The sequence below is a fragment of the Marmota flaviventris genome, chromosome 7 (assembly GCF_047511675.1).
Source record: "Marmota flaviventris isolate mMarFla1 chromosome 7, mMarFla1.hap1, whole genome shotgun sequence".
NCBI lineage: Eukaryota > Metazoa > Chordata > Mammalia > Rodentia > Sciuridae > Marmota > Marmota flaviventris.
The window spans coordinates 92,624,672-92,645,626 of record NC_092504.1 but is presented as its reverse complement, the minus strand read 5'-3'; positions in this window follow the sequence as shown (position 1 = coordinate 92,645,626).

Genomic DNA, 20,955 nt, shown 5'->3' with positions numbered 1-20,955 from the left:
GTCTTATTAAAGAAGTCAGGACCTAATCCAACATGAAGAATATTTGGGCCTACTTTTTCTTCTATTAGGCACAGTGTCTCTGGTTAAATTCCTAAGTCCTTTATGAACTTTGAGTTGAGATTTGTGCGTGGTGAGAGATATGGGCTTAATTTCATTTTGTTGCATATGGATTTCCAGTTTCTCAGCATCATTTGTTGAAGAGGGTATCTTTTCTCCAATATATGTTTTTGAAATCTTTTTCTAGTATGAGGTAACTGTAGTTATGTGAATTTGTCTCTGTGTCCTCTATTCTGTACCATTGGTCTACCAGTCTATTTTGGTGCCAATGCCATGCTGTTTTTGTTACTATTGCTCTGTAGTATAGTTTAAGTAAGGTCAGGTATAGTGATGCCACCCTCTTCACTCTTCTTGCTAAGGGTTGCTTTAGTTATCTCTTATTTTTTCCAGATGAATTTCATGATTGCCTTCTATATTTCTATGAGGAATGCCATTGGGATTTTGAACAAAATTGCATTAAATCCATATAGTGCTTTTGGTAGTATGGTCATCTTGACAATATTAATTCTGCCTATCCAAGAACAAGGGAGATCTTTCCATCTTTTAAGGGCTTCTTTAATTTCTTCCTTTAGCGTTCTGTAGTTTTCATTGTAGAGGTCTTTCACCTCTTTCATTAATTTGATTTCAAAGTATTTTCTTTTCTTTAAGGATATTGTAAATGGGGTATTTTTTCCTCACATCCCTTTCAGAGGATTTGTCACTGATATACAGAAATGCTTTTGATTTATGGGTATTGATTTTATATCCTGCTACTTTGCTGAATTCATTTATAAGTTTTAGAAGTTTTCTGGTGGATTTTTTTTGGGTCTTCTAGGTATAGAATCATTCAGCAAATAGTGCCAATTTGAGATCTTCTTTTCCTATTAATTTCCTTTAATTTATTTCATTTGTCTAATTGCTCTGGCCAGTGTTTCAAGAAATATGTTAAATAGAAGTGGTGAAAGAGGGTATCCCTCTCTTGATCCAGTTTTTAGAGGATAGCTTTCAATTTTTCTCCATTTAGAATGATGTTGGCCTGAGGCTTAGCATAGATAGCTTTCATGATGTTGAAATATGTTCCAGTTATCCCTAGTTTTTCTAGTGTTTTGAACATGAAGTTGTGCTTTATTTTGTCAAATGCTTTTTCTGCATCTATTGAGATGATCATATAATTCCTATCTTTAGTCTATTGGTGTGATGAATTACATTTATTGGTTTCTGTATGTTGAACCAACCTTACATCCCTGGGATGAACCCCACTTGATTATGGTGCATTATTATTTTGATATGTTTTTGTATTTGATTTGCCAGAATTTTATTGAGAATTTTTGCATCTATGTTCATTAGAGATATTGGTCTGAAGTTTTCTTTCTTTGATTTGTCTTTGCCTGGTTTTGGAATCAGGGTGATGCTGGCTTCATAGAATGAGTTTGAAAATACTCTGTCTTTTTCTATTTCATGAAATAATTTGAGGAGCATTGGTATTAGTTCTTCTTTAAAGGTCTTATAGAACTCAGCTGTGTATCCATCTGGTGCTGGGCTTTTCTTGGTTTGTAGGCTTCTAATGGCATCTTGTTTTTCATCACTTGAAATTGATCTGTTTAAATTGTGTATATCATCCTGATTCTGTTTGGGCAAATAATAAGACTCTATTTGATGCCTTCGGTATTTTTTAAAAATAATTTCTAATTATCTTCTGTATTTCCATAGTGTCTGTTGTGATATTTCTTTTTTCATCATGTATATTAGTGATTTGAGTTTTCTCTCTCCTTCTCTTCATTAGCATGGCTAAGGGTCTGTCAATTTTATTTACTATTTTATTTTATTTTGTCAATTTTTTCAATTGTTTCTTTTGTTTCAATTTCATTGATTTCAGCTCTGATTTTAATCATTTCCTGTCTTCTACTGCTTTTGTTGTTGATTTGTTCTTCTTTTTCTGGGGCTTTAAAATGTAATATTAACTCTCCTCTTAGTACTGCCTTCATAGTGTTCCAGAAATTTTGATATATTCTATCAGTGGTCTCATTCACCTCTAAGATTTTTTTTAAAGAGAGAGAGAGAGGGAGGGAGTTTTTTAATATTTATTTTTTAATTTTCAGCGGACACAACATCTTTAGTTGTATGTGGTGTTGAGGATGGAACCCAGTGCCGCGTGCATGCCAGGTGAGCACGCTACCGCTTGAGCCACATCCTCAGGCCTCACCTCTAAGAATTTTTTAATCTCCTCCTTGATGTCTTTTGCAGATCATTGTTCATTCAGTAGCATATTATTCAGTCTTCAGGTGTTGGAGTAGCTTTTTAAAATTTATTTTATCATTGTTTTCTAGTTTCATTTCATTATGATCTAATAGAATACAGGGTAGTATCTTTACATTTTCGTATTTTCTAAGAGTTGTTTTGTGGCATAATATATGGTCTATTTTAGAGAAGGTTCCATGTGCTGCTGAGAAGAATGTTTATTCACTTGTTGAAGGATGAAATATTCTATATATGTCAGTTAAGTCTAAGTTATTGATTGTATTATTGAGTTCCATAGTCTCTTTGTTCAGCTTTTGTTTGGAAGATGTATCCAATGGTGAAAGAGGTGTGTTAAAGTCACCCAGAATTATTGTGTTGTCTATTTGACTCTTGAACTTGAGAAGAGTTTGTTTGATGAATGTAGATGCTCCATGGTTTTGGGCATATGTATTTATAATTATTTTGTCCTATTGGTGTATGGTTTTCTTGAGCAATATGTAGTGTTCTTCTTTATCCCTTTTGATTAACTTTAGCTTGAAGTCTACTTTATTTGATGAAAACCCCTGCTTGTTTCTGCAATCCATGTGAGTGATATGATTTTTCCCAACCTTTCACCTTCAGTCTGTGGATGTCTTTTCCTATGAGATGAGTCTCCTGGAGACAGCATATTTTTGGGATTTTATTTATTTATTTTATCCAATCTGCTATTCTATATCTTTTGATTGGTGAGTTTGGGCCATTAACATTCAGGGTAATTATTGAAACATGATTTGTATTCCCAGCCATTTTTGTTTATTTTTGGTATTTAACTTGACTTGATTTCTCCTCTGGTTAGTTTTTCCTTTAGTGTAATAACTCACTCTGGTAATTTTTATCATTGTTTTTTATTTCCTCTTCATGGAATATTTTGCCGAGAATGTTCTGAAGTGCAGGCTTTCTAGTTGAAAATTCTTTTAACTTTTGTTTATCGTGGAAGGTTTTCATTTCATCATCAAATCTAAAGCTTAATTTTGCTAGACATAAGATTCTTGGTTGGCATTCATTTTATTTCAGAGTTTGGTATATATTGTTCCATGATCATCTGATTTTGAAGGTCTGGGTTGAAAAATCTGCTGAGATATGGATTGGTCTCTCCCTATATTTGATCTGATTCCTTTCTTGTGAACTTTAAGATTCTATCCTTATTCTGTTTGCTAGGGACTTTCATTATAATGTGCCTTGGTGTAGAGCTGTTGTAATTTTGTACATTTGGTGTCCTGTAAGCCTCTTCTATTTGATTTTCCAATTAATTCTTCATGTTTGGAAAATTTTTCAACCTTATCTCATTGAAGAGATCATGCATTCCTTTGGTTTGAAACTCTGGGCCCTCCTCTATCCGAATAACTCTTAGATTTGGTCTTTTGATACTATCCCATGATTCTTGAATGTTTTGTTCATGGTTTCTTACCACATATCTTCACTGTGTGGTTAACTTTGTTTTCCATATTGTATACTTTGTCTTCATTATCTGACATTCTGTCTTCCAAGTGACCCAGTCTGTTGGTGATGTTTTCTATTGAGTTTTTTATTTGGTTTATTGTTTTCTTCATTTCAAGGATTTCTGATTGGCTTTATTTTCAGAGTCTCTATTGCTTTCTTGAAATAATCTTTTGCTACCTGTATTTGCTTTCTTATGTCTTTTTGGAGTTATCAATTTTTTCCTGTATTTACTCATTTAGGACATTCTTTAATTCACAGACCATTTTAATTATAAACCTTCTGAACTTCTTCTCTGACATTTCATCACCTTCACTGTCCATTGGATTTGTTATTGTAGTATCCTGGTTTGTTTGGGGCACTTTTCTCTGGTGTTTTTTCACATTGTCTATGTGTTTTCCTTTCTTGCAGTGTGGATCTGAGATATTACATTTTCTACCCTATAATCTTATAGTATCCCTGCAGATTATCTGTACCTCACCTTGATACTGGGCTTCCAGACCCTGCAGATTTCCCACCATGGATGTTACTGCAACTAAACACGTTAGTGGCAATAGAGGAGGTAAATTGAGATAGCAGTGGAGATGCCCCCAAATGGATGCAATGTCTTTCAGAGATTGGCCTGAAATTGTGGGCCTTACACTGGCTTTGGGATGCGTGCTCCAAGATGCAGCTGCTTCTAGACTCTGTCTGTTGTTGAAAGGTAGTGGCTACTGCATGGGGAAGACTATGGCGATGTCTGCAGTGTCCCAAGATGGAAGTGAATTAGGCTTGGGCTTCCAGGCAAGGGAGAGTGATAGACAAGGACCTACCCTGGACCTGCATTCCACACAAGTGGGCAAAGGTGGATTTGGGCTGGTCCTGAGCTCCAGCAGGGGTCTGCTGGTCAGAGGAGGTAATCCTGTGCCAGAGCCTGAGCTCCAAGGGTGTCTGTTGGTGGTAGGATGAACCTGGGCCAACCTGGGCCAACCTGGGCCTGGGTCCTGCACAGGTGGGTGGCGGCAGATCTTAAAATTTATTTTTAAATTACTTATAAGATAACTCCAGAATCATTCAACTTGACAGAATGCCTAAGTTGTATTCTTTCTGTAAATATTCAGTGTGTGCTAATTGATGATGTTGATAATCATCAAAATGGTTTTTTTTTGGTATGTGTATCAATATACTGAAAATGATAGCAAAAACTTCTGAATTTTGGCTCAGCTTAAAGGGCAGAGAAGGCATTATTATATTATAGTTCAGAGCAGCTTAAAGAGTCATGTAGGAATAAAGGGTTGAAATGTTATTTAATGAGCTAAAATATGTAAAGTACATGACAAAATGTCTAGTATAAAATATACATTCAATACATATATTTTGGTTTCTTCTATTTTTTTTCTCTTGGTAATCAATTTAATTCCAGTTTATTCCAGGACTCTCCCTAGTCTCCTTGACCCCCTCCCCTCCCTTTTCCCTACTTCCTCCCATGAAACCAATCTAATCCTGTATCAAGATATATATAAATTTCCCTCCAGAACTAGACACTGAAACCAGAATAAGACACTGAAAATCCTGTAAGAAGTTTGGTTAGTTTCATGGAACTCAGACTTCTATCCCAGATATTGTACTTCAATATAATACCTCTGTAGGTATCTATTTTGTTCCCATTGAATATATGTGTGTCCTTTAGGAAATCAGCTGCCACCCAAAGTGATTACTGCTGATTCACCAAGTTTTTTAGTTATGTGTGTATGACAATGTTATTCCACATACCCTACCCTCTCATTTCACTGCTTAACTTCTGCATGATCTGACTCTGTGTTTCCAATGCATCAAATTTCATGCCTATATGTGCACTCACAGATTTAGTTACTTGAATATAACATTTTTAATCCAGTTGTGTGTCAGACACTCTGGGAAAATGTTTAAACATAGTTTAATGATTAAAAAAATAAGTCTTAGTTCTCCTAATGCATTAATGGAATACAGGCTAACAATTCAAAGACTATTGATATGCCAACAGTGTCTATCTAAACTCATCTCTGTCTCTTTCTCCAGCTTGGAGCATGTGAGACCAGTTATCTTACTTTGCTTCATATTTTCAGACTTTACTTTTAGTTGAAATTTAGAATGCATCAAGGTTAGAAGAATGGACCACAAACCATTTTCCAGACAGAAAGAAAGCATTGGAAATGGCATACAGAGGAACTGAATTTAGACACTAGTATGGCAATATGTAAATCAATGGATGTGTAACTGATGTGATTCTGCAATCTGTGTATGGGATGAAGGTGGGAGTTCATAACCCACTTGAATCAAAGTGTGGAATATGATATGTCAAGAAATTTGTAATGTTTTGAACAACCAACAATAAAAAATTTAAAAAAAAATTAAGAATATCAAAATTATGATTTATTCACCTTGGGAAATATTAAAAAAAGAAAGAAAGTATACTATGTAAATCCCATAAATTGTGAAAGATAATTCAAGAGTGATTTTTCTGATAGAGTGGAAAATTAAAACTGTTTTATCAACATGGTAAACAAAAACAAATAAGCTCTTTAATATTATTCATCATTGGTAATTTGTCACCAAAACACCTCTAAGTACTTCCTATTTTACCAGCCTATCTCCATTAATTTGCTCATGTCGGTATTTCCCTATTTTTCACTGTTTAGCATGTAAAACGATTTCTTTCCTACAATTGTTGAACCATTGCAAGTTTCATTTTTGGTAAATAATGTGTTTTTATTTTAAAATCATGATAAAATCCTAGGCAGTTTTTCTCAGAGCTTTGTATTCACCACAGCCACTATCTTGTCATTTCTCTCTCTGGTTCTTTCCAATATTTTCCATTACCACATCTTCTATTACCTTACATTTGAACTGATGTCACTGAGATTCTAAATTAAGGAGAAATGACAGTGCCCCACCACATACTTCTATTTTAGAATTAGAGACCAGAATATATGTGCCCGTGTGAATTTTCTTCACTAACACACAAACTCCTTCAATTCCTTATTTGTAACTCTGCAATCACAATTAACTACATATGCTAAATGTTCAAAATTATTTATAATAGAGGAACTTTGAAGGAAGAATATGGTCAAAGGAACAATGCAAATGGAGCCAAGAATGAGGGAGAGGGCATCTCCTAGCAGCCACATCATCTAGAGCTACCCATCAGTCAAAAGTGGCAAGTGTCATTGTCAGAGAACCTCACCACAAAGGAAATTTCCAGATGTTGTTGGATCATCATAAATGCAATATGTCCTAGTTGGAAAAAAATGATTACCTAGAGTGCCATTGAGATAGGTTGATGGTGTTATTTTGCATGTAAATCATTGTTCATGAGTAAGCTACAACATAAAATTTCTACTTGGTCAAATGTTAAACAGCTCAGATTTGGACATAGCTGCTCTCCCTGTAGCATTTCTCAGGCATTGTTACAACTCCTTGAAAGTAAGAAACTTTTGCCTTAGGTTGAGTTCTGGGAGGGTTAAGTATATTGCACTGATTTATTGTGGCATATATCAGGAAATTGGGCTTTTAGTATATTATATTCGAATAGTCATTGCTGCTGAAAATTTAACAGCTAAACAATTGAATGATCTGTGGTCAAGGTCTTTAGAAAAGCGAGTGGTGGCCTTGTAGAGATGCAAGCTACTTAATCAACAGAGATAGCTTCAGAAAGCCAAATAGGACACATCTGACACCATGACACTGTTTTGATGGTGAGTTCATTAAATTTTGGAAAATACATAGTTGACTTAAGCTTTAGTTGTGGAGAGTTCAACAAAAGGGGCAGACACACCATATTTGTTTTGTGCTGAAAGAATAGGCTTGGTGAAATACCTGGTTTCCCTAACAATAGCCACTACATATACCCAAATGGAAAAATGAATAGCTACATTTTAGATTAATCCATGTTAAATATGGACAGAGAAATCGGGAGCTTAGCAAGATACTCAGTCTGCAGATTGTTTTCTTTTAACTAGCAAGGTAATTGTTGAAATTCCTACAAGTACATTTCCTTGAGTTCTCATTGAAAATAATTTCGTTCACTTACTATTTCTCTAACAAGGCAAAAATTTACCATGGTAAGAAAATCAAACTATCATGCTAAATGCATATAATACATAGGATAGACTAGTAGTCACCTATTCTTAAAAGGAGAGAGGTTTTCTAAACAAGAATCAGGCCAATGAACTGTTCACCACACATTTTATATAAAATTATTAAAAATATTTAGTATGCATACAATCTATAGAAAGCCAAATATTTTCACATTTACTAACATGTCTTAACAAGACTGTAATTTTGCTATTCTTTAATACGAGTTAGCACTTGTCATGCAGTACAAACTATGAATTTCTCATTTTTTTATGCTGTATAAAAAATAGAAAAATAATCTCATGGAATCAGGATCAAAAAGCATATATCAAGGGTATTTAGCTCTTAGAAATGGACTAGTTCTCAAAAAAATACTTTTAATGCCTTAAATAAAGCCAATTTTAATTATTCATATGAATGAAGAAGAATTAATACTTTAGGTGAATATTAATGTTCAGTTGATATGCATAATTATGTATCTATCCTATTGACTTCCTTACTCCCTTATGAATACAAACAAGAACATGTAGAGTTTGTTTCTTCTGGAAATTATGTTTATTACATTGTTAAAGGTTATTTTTAAATGTCTATTACACTTTCATATTAAAAATCAATAAAATTTTTCTTTTTAAAATTCGATTCTAAAAAGAGTACTTACAAATGAAATAACTTAGAGTGTGTGTGTTTATATATACAGTTATTTACCATCACTGTGAATTTGATTTTTTGCATCTGAGTCTCTGAGAATGAGAAAATTCTTAAGCTATGTAAGTGTTCAAAGATGGAAATACACTTTTATCAATTGCCTCTTCCCCCCCCTCCTTGAAGTAATCACAAAGCTTATCACTTGTCAGAATAAACACATAAGGTTAGAAGAGGATAGCACTGAAAAATGGCATACATTTATTTTTCTGGACTAAACAATATTAAAGATACACTGAAACTCTTGTCCATTATTTAATTCATCTTGATATTCACTTATTTTCATATAAAAGGACCAGCTTGACAGTTGCCCAGCTGTATGAAATCATTAAATACTGTTACTCTTACTAATAGCTAACATTTGAGAATTTAGCATATTTCAGCCACCGTGTTGAATACTATACCTATTTCTTCTTATTTTTCTTAGCCAAACATACTATATGTGAGAAACATTGCTACTACCCATAGTTTGCACACACAAATATTTCTAAATGTTAAGTTTTCAGGAGTCTAATTGCTAGCGTGATATTACTCAACAGTACCTGGTTGGAAATTCAGACAGACTAGCGCATTACAGTTTTGTACTTTTGTTAACTACTATGTGATGATGTGTAGATAAGCTATGCTATAGACACAATATTTAAATTTAAATAAGCATTCACTTGAGTAATAAGCCACATTGCAGTTGTTTTTGAACATGGTGAATTTAAGAATGGAGTAAATTAGAATTGTAGAATCTTAGAATAAATGGGATAGGAAACTATCTAAATTAAACAAATTTTTAGATTCCTACCATGAGCCAGGTATTGTCATAGGCATCAAGTACAGAGCAATGATTAAAAAACAGATCTGCTTTCATGTATATAACATTGCATTAGAAAAATCAACAAATAAGCATAGTGGATATTATCTGAAAGTAATAACATCTGTGAGAAAAATAATAGAACAAAGACCTAGTATAGAAATAAGAGAACATTCCTTTAGTGCAAATAGCTAGGTAAGGCCTAAGAATGTGGCACTTGCATACCTGTGATTGACAAGATGTCAGCAGTGGGAGCCTATGGAGGCCAAGTGTATGAGCAGGAGCAAAAGCAAGGGCAAGAGTCTGAGTTTGGGAAGTTTGTCATAGATGTGGAGAAGAAAGATGGCAGTGTGGCTGGAAAGCATGGAATAAAAAGGAAGAGGATTAGAAACAGGATAGGCAGATTAGATTATTTAGGGCCTTGTAGGCAATGGAAGAAATTTGGATTTTACATTTTCATAAGAAAGAAGATACTAGACTGGGTTTAGGTAAGGAACACACATCCTGATTTACATTAAAAAAATTTATATATATATATATATATATATATATATATATATATATATATATATATATATATATATATATATGCCTGCTCTTTAGAGGTTGGGTTAGAGAGGCAAAAAGAGTGGAAGAAGAGATTGAATGGAAGGTTATTTAAGCAGCTGATATGAGTGATAATGACATCTTGGACTGAAATTTATGTGAAGGGAAATGGAAATATCAGAATACGTTGTAGACGTAGTCAATGAGATTTTCTGCCTTGTATTGATTTACAATGGTCTCCACATAATCTTTACCCACAATGACCTAGTCTAGTCCTCTGAGAAAATACAAAATACATTTAATACCTTCAGATATTGAAAAGCAGCAAATGTGACCTTCCCTCCAAGTATCTTTGGATAGTTTTCTAACATTTCTAATATCTTGGATCCTTTCAGCTAGTCACTATCTTCTTTGGGAATCACCATTTGACCTAGCTATCCCACTCCTCAGTCTATACTCAAAGGACTTAAAAACAGCATACTACAGGGACACAGCCACATCAATGTTTATAGCAGCACAATTCACAATAGCTAAATTGTGGAACCAAACTAGATGCCCTTCAGTAGATGAATGGATAATGAAAATGTGGTGTATATACACAATGAAATATTACTCAGCAATAAAAGAGAATAAAATCATGGCATTTGTAGGGAAATGGATGGAGTTGGAGAATATAATGCTAAGTGAAGTTAGCCAATTCCAAAAAACCAAATGCCAAATGTTTTCTCTGATATATGGATGCTGATTCATAATGAGGTTGGAGGGGAAGCATGGGAGGATTAGATAGACTTTAGATAGGGCAAAGGGAAAAAGGGAAGGGAGGGAAAAGGAGGGGGCATGGGGGTAGGAAAGATGGTGGAATGCGATGGACATTATTACCCTAAGTACATATATGAAGACATGAATGGTATGACTCTACTTTGTGTTCAACTAGAGATATGAAAAATTGTGCTCTATATGTATGATATAAATTGTGTATAACAAATTAGAATAAAAAATAAAAGCGGTGCCCAGAACTGAAGGAAGCACCTCAAGCACTCCCTGATAGCTATAGAGCACAGGGAGGCTATTTTCTTCCAGGGAATCCTTTCCTCCCTGCCTTTCTTTTAATGCAAACTAATGCACATGAATTGCATGTTAAGTGAAGATAAGAGTTGAGAGAATATAGTTTAAAGGGTCAGGACCAAGATTATCACCTGTCTATTGTAGAATATCTGTGAAAATGATTTCCTTATGTAAAAGGAAGCAGAGCCTTAGCGATGATGGTTATTCTGGACAGATGACCATCTTAAGAGAAGGTGCTAAATTGATAATTAAATACAGCTGATGTTAAAAAGACTCACTGGGGGTGGGAGAGGGAGAGCAGAAGGGAAGCAGGAAAGGATACAGTGAGAAAGAGAGAGAGCAAAGCAAGGTTAACGATGAGAAAGGATTCTTTGAAGCATTCTATACAAGAAATGGGGTAAGTGGAGTGGAAAATTCAGGTGAACAGAAAAACAATTATTTCAAGTAGAAAGCAGTGGTAAACATGATTTTTGGAGGAAAGTTCTCTGGGCTCTTTAAGAACCTTAATTGGTTTGACTCCTTGTTTTGCATCCATCACAAATAATACTCCGTGAGCCAAATTTTAATCAATCACTACAAAGGAGATGTCTTAACTATGTTTTAGCTAATTTGTTTCCTTATCAGTTATTTCTGTTCCATGGTTTCACAGGACATACAGTAAGTCTATTAACTCTGCAGCAGTCTAAGAATGTGAGAATTTGTGGCATATTAAAACTGTCTCCTAAATGCCAGATCTGATTTTCCATCTTCGTTATATTTCGTTTTTATTACTCCATACAGAATATTGCCCTATTCCATGAATGAGCATCTGAAATTAGGGGAAAACCAAGAGATGGTGGAGAAGGATATTTTGAAGAGGAAATTAATTTAATCCCTAAGAGGAAATGTACCATATTTAATGAATGAAAATATATCATTCCATTTATCCTTCTCATTCAGGAAAAAGGGCATTGTGCACACAGTTCTCTTCTCAATGAATGGGAATAGAAATAAAACTAATGATATTTAATACCTAACTTTCACATTTCTTCTTATAATTCAGGCTGCAAATGTTGAGATAGGCATCGAAAAGTGTAAGAATGTCCCAAACAGGATTTCTAAAATAATCCTTTTTGGAATAAAATAAATATTTACAATCTAGAATACAGAATACAATCCAGGAATGAAAAACAAACAACAACAAAAATACATGCACCATTTAGGAGAATCAAAACAAAAAAAAATCTTCTTTCTATGCTTTCTAAAAGTACAAATAATTTCATGGAAATAATTGCATTCGTTTTACAACTTTCTGGAGAATAAGTCTAAATAAAAGGGAATGGTCCATAAAGGACAGTATCTATCAAGAGCTGACTCCATGCTAAACTCTCTGCCTAGTCTATTATCCTGATACTTTACAGACCACCATGATTCATCCTAGCCAGCAGACCTAACCAGACAGTTTTCCAAAACTTTCATGTCACAAAGTTGTCATCTAAATACTTTAATGGGATACCCAAATACCAACCTTCATGATACTTCCTGAGTAATCTTTGACATCTATATATTAAATACAACTTTAGCAAACTTTTCAACTCAGTATGTGTAAGGAGATTTTAGTTTTGACTAATGCCTTAATGTTGTTCAAGGTGGGGAATGGATTCTTGTATGAGGAAAAAACATTGAAATCAATGTAGTTAAATAGTTGAAATACTTTTTGGCAAAGCTGTGCCCCAAAGGTTAGGGACACTATTTCATACATCAGAAATTAGTTGCAATTTATCAAATGTAAGGTAGAGATCAGTTTACAATTAAAAGCTGCTGATCTAAAACATGGACTGGGACAATTATTATTTAACTTTTCATAAATTAACTGCACATAGTTCACAAGTTATAAATAACACTAAGATCTTCTAGTTAACAAAGAAACTGATGGGAGTGAGTTGTAGTGTGATTTCATGAGACAATGAGATACAATAAACGTGGCCGAGTTCCTGAGGAGAAAGTGCAAAGCAACACATGGAGCTCTGAGTTATATCTGTTAAAAAGACCAGATCCCCAGTATCTTAGTGAAATATTCATTTGAGACACTGAAGTAATTGCTTCTATAACCAAAAAAGTTTAGAAAGTAAAATCAAAGAACACTTCTATTTATGAAGTAAGACCTACCCTTTACTGAAATGGTACATAAGGCAGTCACTAACCAATGTTCTACTAAAAAAATAGCCAGTGTGTTACTCAGAAGCAGAATAAATGCCCTCCAGTTCTGGCTCAAGTGCTCATTCTTTCATTCAATAAATCATTCATTTAGTCAATCATTCAAAGCAAGAATTATTAAATATTTATTATGAGTCGGGTACTCTACTAAGTACAGAAAGGTATGGGTAGATGATGAAATTACATTCCTTACTCTGAAAAGGCCCATACTATTATAGAGGAGATAAAAATAGCAAGCAATTACAATTTATACATAAACTCATTAAACATAGAAGTTTATGGAGCAAAAGTAATGCATAAGAGACAAAACATTTCAGATCAAATAGATGTTTACCAAATAGTTCAGAGTGACCAAAGTATACGGTGTAAGAAGAATGGAGAAGTGATGATAAAACTGAAATAAAGAAGGAAAGAGCTGGACTATGAACAACATAAGCTAAGGTCCCAGTTTGTTTCTTTGGATATCTGTAAGGCACTGAAAAGCTATAACAAAATTTAATGAGATGGGCAAGTAGCAATAGCTAAATTTATAGTTCAATAATATCATTTTGACACAGCATGGAGACTAAATTGAATGTCATTAAAATCTAGAGACAGAAAAACTATAACACTAATAAAGAAATTTAGGTAAGAAATAAGATAATTTTAAGGGAGATAAAGACAAAATTTGTAGAACCCGATGACCTACTGGAATAGGAAATAAGGGGGGAATCAAGGATGAGCTTTAGGACTAGGAAACTCTGTAGATCACAAAAATAATACCAAGTAAAATAAAACTAGTAGATTTGTGTTCAAATTTAGAAATCTATTAATTTTGAAAATCTTAGTGGTCTCCAAGAATAATTGTACAATAAATTTTTAGATGCATTTGAAAGCCTGGTTGTAAAGACAGACATCAATGCTGTAAACACAGATTTTGAAGTTCTCAAAATGCAAAGCTGAAAACAGAAGTTTGAAGAAGAGTAAGATTAGAAGATTACCTATTGATAGAACCTTGAGAATCATCATCATTCTATCAACAATAGCATATTATAGATTAATATGTATGTATACATACATATATATATACATATTTCAATTGAACATTCACAAAAAGTATCTTCTTGGATCACAATGGAATTAAAGAAATAATCAATTTCAAATAAAAAAATATAGAGAAAACATATAGAAAATTCTCAAGTGTTTGGGGAAAACATAAGCAGCATAAACAATATGCTGCTATACAACCCATTTCAAAAATGAAATCCCAAGGGAAATTAGAAAAAATTTTGAACTGACTGAAAAATAAAAAATCAACATAGCCAAACTAGCAGGATGAAGCTAAAGTAATACACTGAAATTTATAGTATTGAATGCTATGTTAAGAAAATAGAAAGATGTCAAATCAATAATCTAAGTTTCAATATAAGAAACTAGATAAAAGTATACCACGCTAGACACAAATTAATCAGAAGGTAATAAATAAAAAAGAACTGAAATTAGAAACAAAAATCAATAAAAATAAAAACTAGTATTGTAAAGAATAAAATTGATGGACTTCTAATCTGACAAAAATAAAGAGAGCTAGAGAATATAAATTACAAATATCAGGAATCAAAGGGTAAAATTGCTACAGATTTTGTATATCTTTAATGTATAAGAGAATATGAGAAACAATGTCATATCTATAAATTCAATTTAAAAAAAAAAAAGCTACTACAATAGTTTGAATTTGGAGTGCCTCCCAAAGGCCTAAGTGTCAAAGGTTGCCAGTTTAAGGTTCTGTTGGGAGGAGGTATAACCTTTAAAAGGTAAAGCATACTGTAAGAAAGTGAATTAATTAGAGGCATGTCCTTGAAGGCAATATTTCCTTTCTTTCTCTCTTTCCTTCCTAGATAACATGATATGAGCAGCAGTGAGCAGCTCCCAACCATGATATTCTGCCTTACCACATGCCTCAAATCACCATGGACTGAAATCTCTGAAACTGTGAGCCTAAATAAACCTTTTCCTAAAAATAAATAAATAAAAATAAACTTTTTCCTTTATTCAGTTGATATTCTCAGGTGTTTGGTCATAGTGACAGAAAGCTGACTAACTACCAAAACTCACTCAAGAATAAATAGATAATCTATAGCTATTAAATTGAATTTGTAGTTAAAAACCTAAAAAAAAAAAAAAAAAAAAGGAAAAAAAGACCCGGAAGATGGCTTTAATGCTGAACTCAACTAAATATTTAAGAAAGAAAAAATAATTTTGTATAAAATACCTTGTGAGTATGTTACCTCCTTGTGACAAATTCACAAGGTATTTTATAAGACAAGCATTATCTTAATTTAAAAACCAGACAAAGATATTACTAGGAAAGAAAATTACACTAATATTTCTTATGGATATAGATTCAAAAATCAACAGAATATTAGAAAATTAAATCCTGCAACATATAAAGAGAATAATATGGAATGACCAAGCCTCCCACCCCAAGGAGTACAGGTCTGGTTCAATGTTCATAAATCACAAATATAATTTGCCATATTAATAGACTAAATAAGGAAAAACGTGTGAACCATGAGTACATAGACAAAAAGCTTTTGACAAATTTATCTATATGTGATAAGTAAAAATCCTCAGCAATGTAGGGATAGAAGGAACTATCTTAACCTGGAAAATAACATCTTTGAAAGACAAAAAACAAAATTAGGTTATAAGCAATAATCAAACAATGTATTCTCCTTAGGATCTGAGACAAGGCAAAAATGTCCTTTCACCTTGTTCCTATTCTAAATATTACTGACAGTGGTAGTACAATAAAGCAAAGAAAAGAAACAAAGAACATATAGCTTAGAAAAGATGAAATAAAATTATCTTTACAGACAACTTCTTAATGCATCTGTACAGAAACTCCCAGTAAATGAGCTTAGCAGCAAAGTTGTAGGATACAGTTGCATATTCAAAAATCACCTATAGTCTTGTATCACCTAACAATAAGGATATAGTCTGAGAAATAAACCATTAGATATTTTTGTTGTTGTGCAAACATTGAAGAGAACATTTGCACATACCTAGGTGGTCAATCATTCTACGTGGTCTCTTGATGTGATTAAGAGATGCAGTAACCACAAGAATTATAAGGCTACCGCTGGTATAACATGACATACCATTTAATAGCAAACGTATTTTCTCTCTCTCTTTTTGATACCAAGGACTGAATACAGAGGGGTTTAACCACTAAGCCACATCCCCAGCCCATTTTTAATTTTTTTCTTTTAAGAGAGGGTTTCACTAAGTTGACTTAGAGCATGGCTAAATTGCTGAGGCTAGCATTGAATTTGTGCTGCTTCTACCTAACCTCCTGAGCCACTGGAATTATAGACAGGCACCACTGCATCCAGCGTAAACATGTTTTAAGTGAGTAGAAATACACTCTAAAATAACAATAAGTAGTATGGTAAATATATAAACCAGCATCAGCCATTTATTACTATTATCAAGTATTATGTACTGAATGTAATTTTATGTACTGTATTTTTAGACAATTAGAAGCACAGTAGATTTGTTTACATCAACATAACAACAAAGACATGAGTAATGCATTGTGCTACTACTTTACAATAGCTATAACACCACTGAGCAATACAAGTTTTTCAGCTCCACTATGATCTATTGGGAATATAAGTGGTCTGTCATGTACGTATAATCAAAATGTCATCGTTCAGTGCATGACTGTATATTTCTATATGCTTGCAATAAATTTGAAATTCTTTAAAGTACCAGGTACAACAGCATGCAAAAATAAAATATTTACATATACATCTGAAAACAATCTTAGAGTCAATTTGTTATAATTACAAAATACTGATGAAATAAACCAGGGTTCCAAATAAATGGAGAAACAGTGTGTTCATGTGTTAGAAGACTGACTGCTACTAACATTAGTAGTAATGTGAGGGATAGAGGGAACTATCTTAACCTAAAAAATAACATCTTTGAAAAACATAAACAAAAGTTAGCACTATAAACAATAATCAAACAGTGTATTCTCCTTAGGATCTGAGACAAGGCAAGAATGTCCTTTCCACACTGTTCCTATTCAAAATACTACTGGCAGTGGTAGCTAGTACAATTAGGTAATTTAATTTATATAATCAACACAATGCAAATAAAAATCCTAGAAGACTTTTTGTTGATACCAGCCGGTAGATTCTAAAGAAACTATAGTGCCCAAACAGTTCTGAAAAATAATAGCAAAACTTCAGGAAACATACTACCTGATTTCAAGACTTATTATAAAATGACAGTAATCAAGACAATGTGATATTGGTGAGATAAAGAAATACAAATCAATGAAGTGGAACAGAAATAACCCTGACAGATACAATCAATTGATTTGTAACAAACATGTAAAGACAATTCAGTGGAGAAAGGCTAGTCTTTTCAACAGATGATGTTGAAATAATTGGGTATCCATAGGCAAGCTACGTTATACCTCATACAAAAATAACACAAAACAGATCACTGACCTCAGAACTATAATATATTTAGAGAAAATACAGAAGAAAATTTGTATGACCTTGTGTTCAATGATGAGTTTTTAGATATGTCTCCAAAATACAATCTGTAAAAGAAAATATTAGTAAATTGAACTCTATCAAAATTAAAATCTTTTGCTCTGTTAAATACACTGTTAAAATAATGAAAAGACAAGCCACAGACTGGAAGTAAATATTTGCAAACCACATCCCTGATAAAAAAAAATGTACCCAGATTATAAAATAAATTCTCTACACACAACTGTGATAACATAAACAGCTCAATAAAACAAATTGGCCCAAAATTGAATAGGTACATCACCAAAGAAGGATATGGAATAACATATAAATGCATGAAGAAACAGTTAATCAGCAAACTGCAAATTAAAACTATGTGATACCATCCATACCTTTAGGGAGAAAATGACACTATATTAAAACATGCTGATAGGAATGCAGAACAAGCAAAGGTCACTTAACACTCCTGGTAGAACTGAAAATGGTACAGTAACTTTGGAAGACTGTGGAAGTTTCTTACAAAGTTAAACATGTATGTACCAGAAATCTTATTTCTAAGTACTGACTCAAAAGAAAAAAACCTGTACGTATATATTCATGGCAGGTTTTTTTCATAATCATCTATATGTCCTTTAAATAGTAAATTGTTATGCAAAATATGTATATCCATGTACAATATAATAAGGCTTATCAATAAAAAGGAATATATATGAAACCTGGATGAATCTTAAATTCATTTTTACTAAGTTAAAGAAAAAAGATCCTAAAAGGAATGTATAAATATGGCACAGTAGAAAATGCAAAAATATAAACACAGAAAACAGATCAGTTGGGAATGGGAAAAGTATCACATATTGACTACAATGGAGCAAAACAATAAAATTTGAGAGGTAATGAAACTACTGTAAGAAAATGGGGCGATGGGATACCTGACTATGTCTTTATCAAAAGCTCACAGACCTGTAAGCCAAAAAGAGTGTTTTACTATATGTAAATTCAAAAATATCAATCAGGATGTTGGGGAAACTCAAGAAGAAACACAGACTATAGCAATGATTTAAACTGTATTAAACATGAATTACATATATACATACCCACACTATAAGACGTTAGAAAGAAAGTAGTTACCTAAATAATCTTGGACAAAATTATCCTTTCATTAATATTACTCTAAGACTAAAGAAAGAGGATCTATATAAAAACTAAACCATATTTAATAAATATATCTTTCATCATTAATGATTTAGCACTTACAAAATTACTTGTATATGAGACTTGAACAAATAGGTAAATATATAGTAAATAAGGAAAGCCAGGTTTATCAGTGTCAACAAAACAAGTTACAAGTAATGAAAGGGAAAAGGTTAGCATGAACACTGGTGTGCTGGAGTCAGAGTGATCAGCATAAACTCATAGATTATAATTAAGATGGATCTAGAAAGGTGATCAATAGGTAGATAGATAACAACAATGTGTGTTTATGCCTGGGTTAGTATGCATACATTTTTTGTAGCTCTATATAATGAAAGGAATTCAAAACACTCACATCCACACAGAGATGAGTACAACTAGTGTCCAGATCTCTTGGTTTCTAAATGTCATTCTCAAATAAAAGCAACCAGGGATCCTCAAAGAAGTGGTTTATAGCAGGATGGAAAAATACAAGCTGAACCTGAAGCATTTTTTAATACTAAGAAGTAAAGAAGCATGAAAAAAAAATTAAGAATGGGGTATGTTCTGCCATTTATTCCTTATTACTAAAATCAGAACATTTTGAGCAACAAAATAAATATCAACAGGATTGCGTTTTAATTCAGGAAATAACCTTGAGTCCACATGATATAAATAAGTGAATAAATGAGATAAAACGAATAGCACTTCCTTATGAGAGAATTCAAGTCAATAAATGAAGGAATGAAAAAATAGAAAATCATGCTGGAATTGTGGCTCAGCAGTAGAGTGCTCGCCTAGCACAGGCAGGACCCAGGTTCGATCCTCAGCACCACATAAAAAGAAAAAATAGAAAATCACCATTGGAATAACATGGAAATAATGATGCAGGTAGGATCTACCCAGGGATGCTAAAATTAACAGTAAAATTTTAAATAAAAGTGGGATATTTGAAAATTTTCAAAGTTTCTTCCTCCACATGGGAAAAGCAATTCATTTACAATGGAAGAAGCTGGACTTTATACCATTAACCAGGTGATCAAAGTTAGCATCACAATCATGGACATAATGTCACTTAACCTCGGACTTGATGACTTGAGTGGGGTACAACCTATTTCTAGCATTCTTCCCCAAGATGCATAGCATTGATATAATCATGAGAAAATATACAAAAAAAAAAAAAAAAAAAACCACATTAAAGAACATTCTACAAAGAAACCTAAATGTGCCCTTTATATATGTCAAGGTCATGAAAGATAAGTAGAGGAAACTACGAAGACAGGACCAAAAAGTGCAACATGAGATCCTGGACTGGATTGTGGGATAAATTAAACAGACATATCTGTGGAATGTCTAGTGAAACTAAGTATGTCTTAGTTTTGATAAGTGTACTATGATTATGTAAGACACTAACTCAAGTGAGATATGGCTAATAATATATATGGATTCCGTCATACTTCTGTAATTCTTAAAGGGCTTAAAGTCATATCAAAATTAAAAGTTAAAAATGTATTTATGGAGAAGTGGGAACTCATAAAAAAATTTAAATTATTATAATCACTTTGGAAAACCATTTATCCTTTTCTTAAAATGACCCCACTTTTGTTCTAGTATGCAGTAATTCTATTTGTAGGAATATAATACATACAGTTGTAGACACCTATGCTCCAAAAGTTAAATGCAAGAATGTGCATGGCAACATTATTTAAAAATAGTGAAAAACTTAAAACTAGCCCAATATCCATCAGTAGGATAAGGATCCATTTCAGCACATTGTGCAATGACAGGCTATATAGAGTAGGAGAATGAATTACCCACTACTAGATGGAACAGCATGAATAAATTTCAATAGCGTAATGTTGACCAAAAGAGATTAATCACAAAATAATGTGCACTATTTGATATTATTTAGATGAAGCTCAAAACTAGGCAAACTGGTCTCTGGTGTTAGAGGTCAGAAAAAGGATTACCACAGTGAAGCAAGAAGAGACTTAGGACAGAGGGAACATAAATGATGCTGTGGGAGGCTAGTAACCTTCAAGTTTGGGCTGGTAGTTATGTGAATGTGAAAACCTGTCAGCCCTATGCTTAATATCTGTATATAGT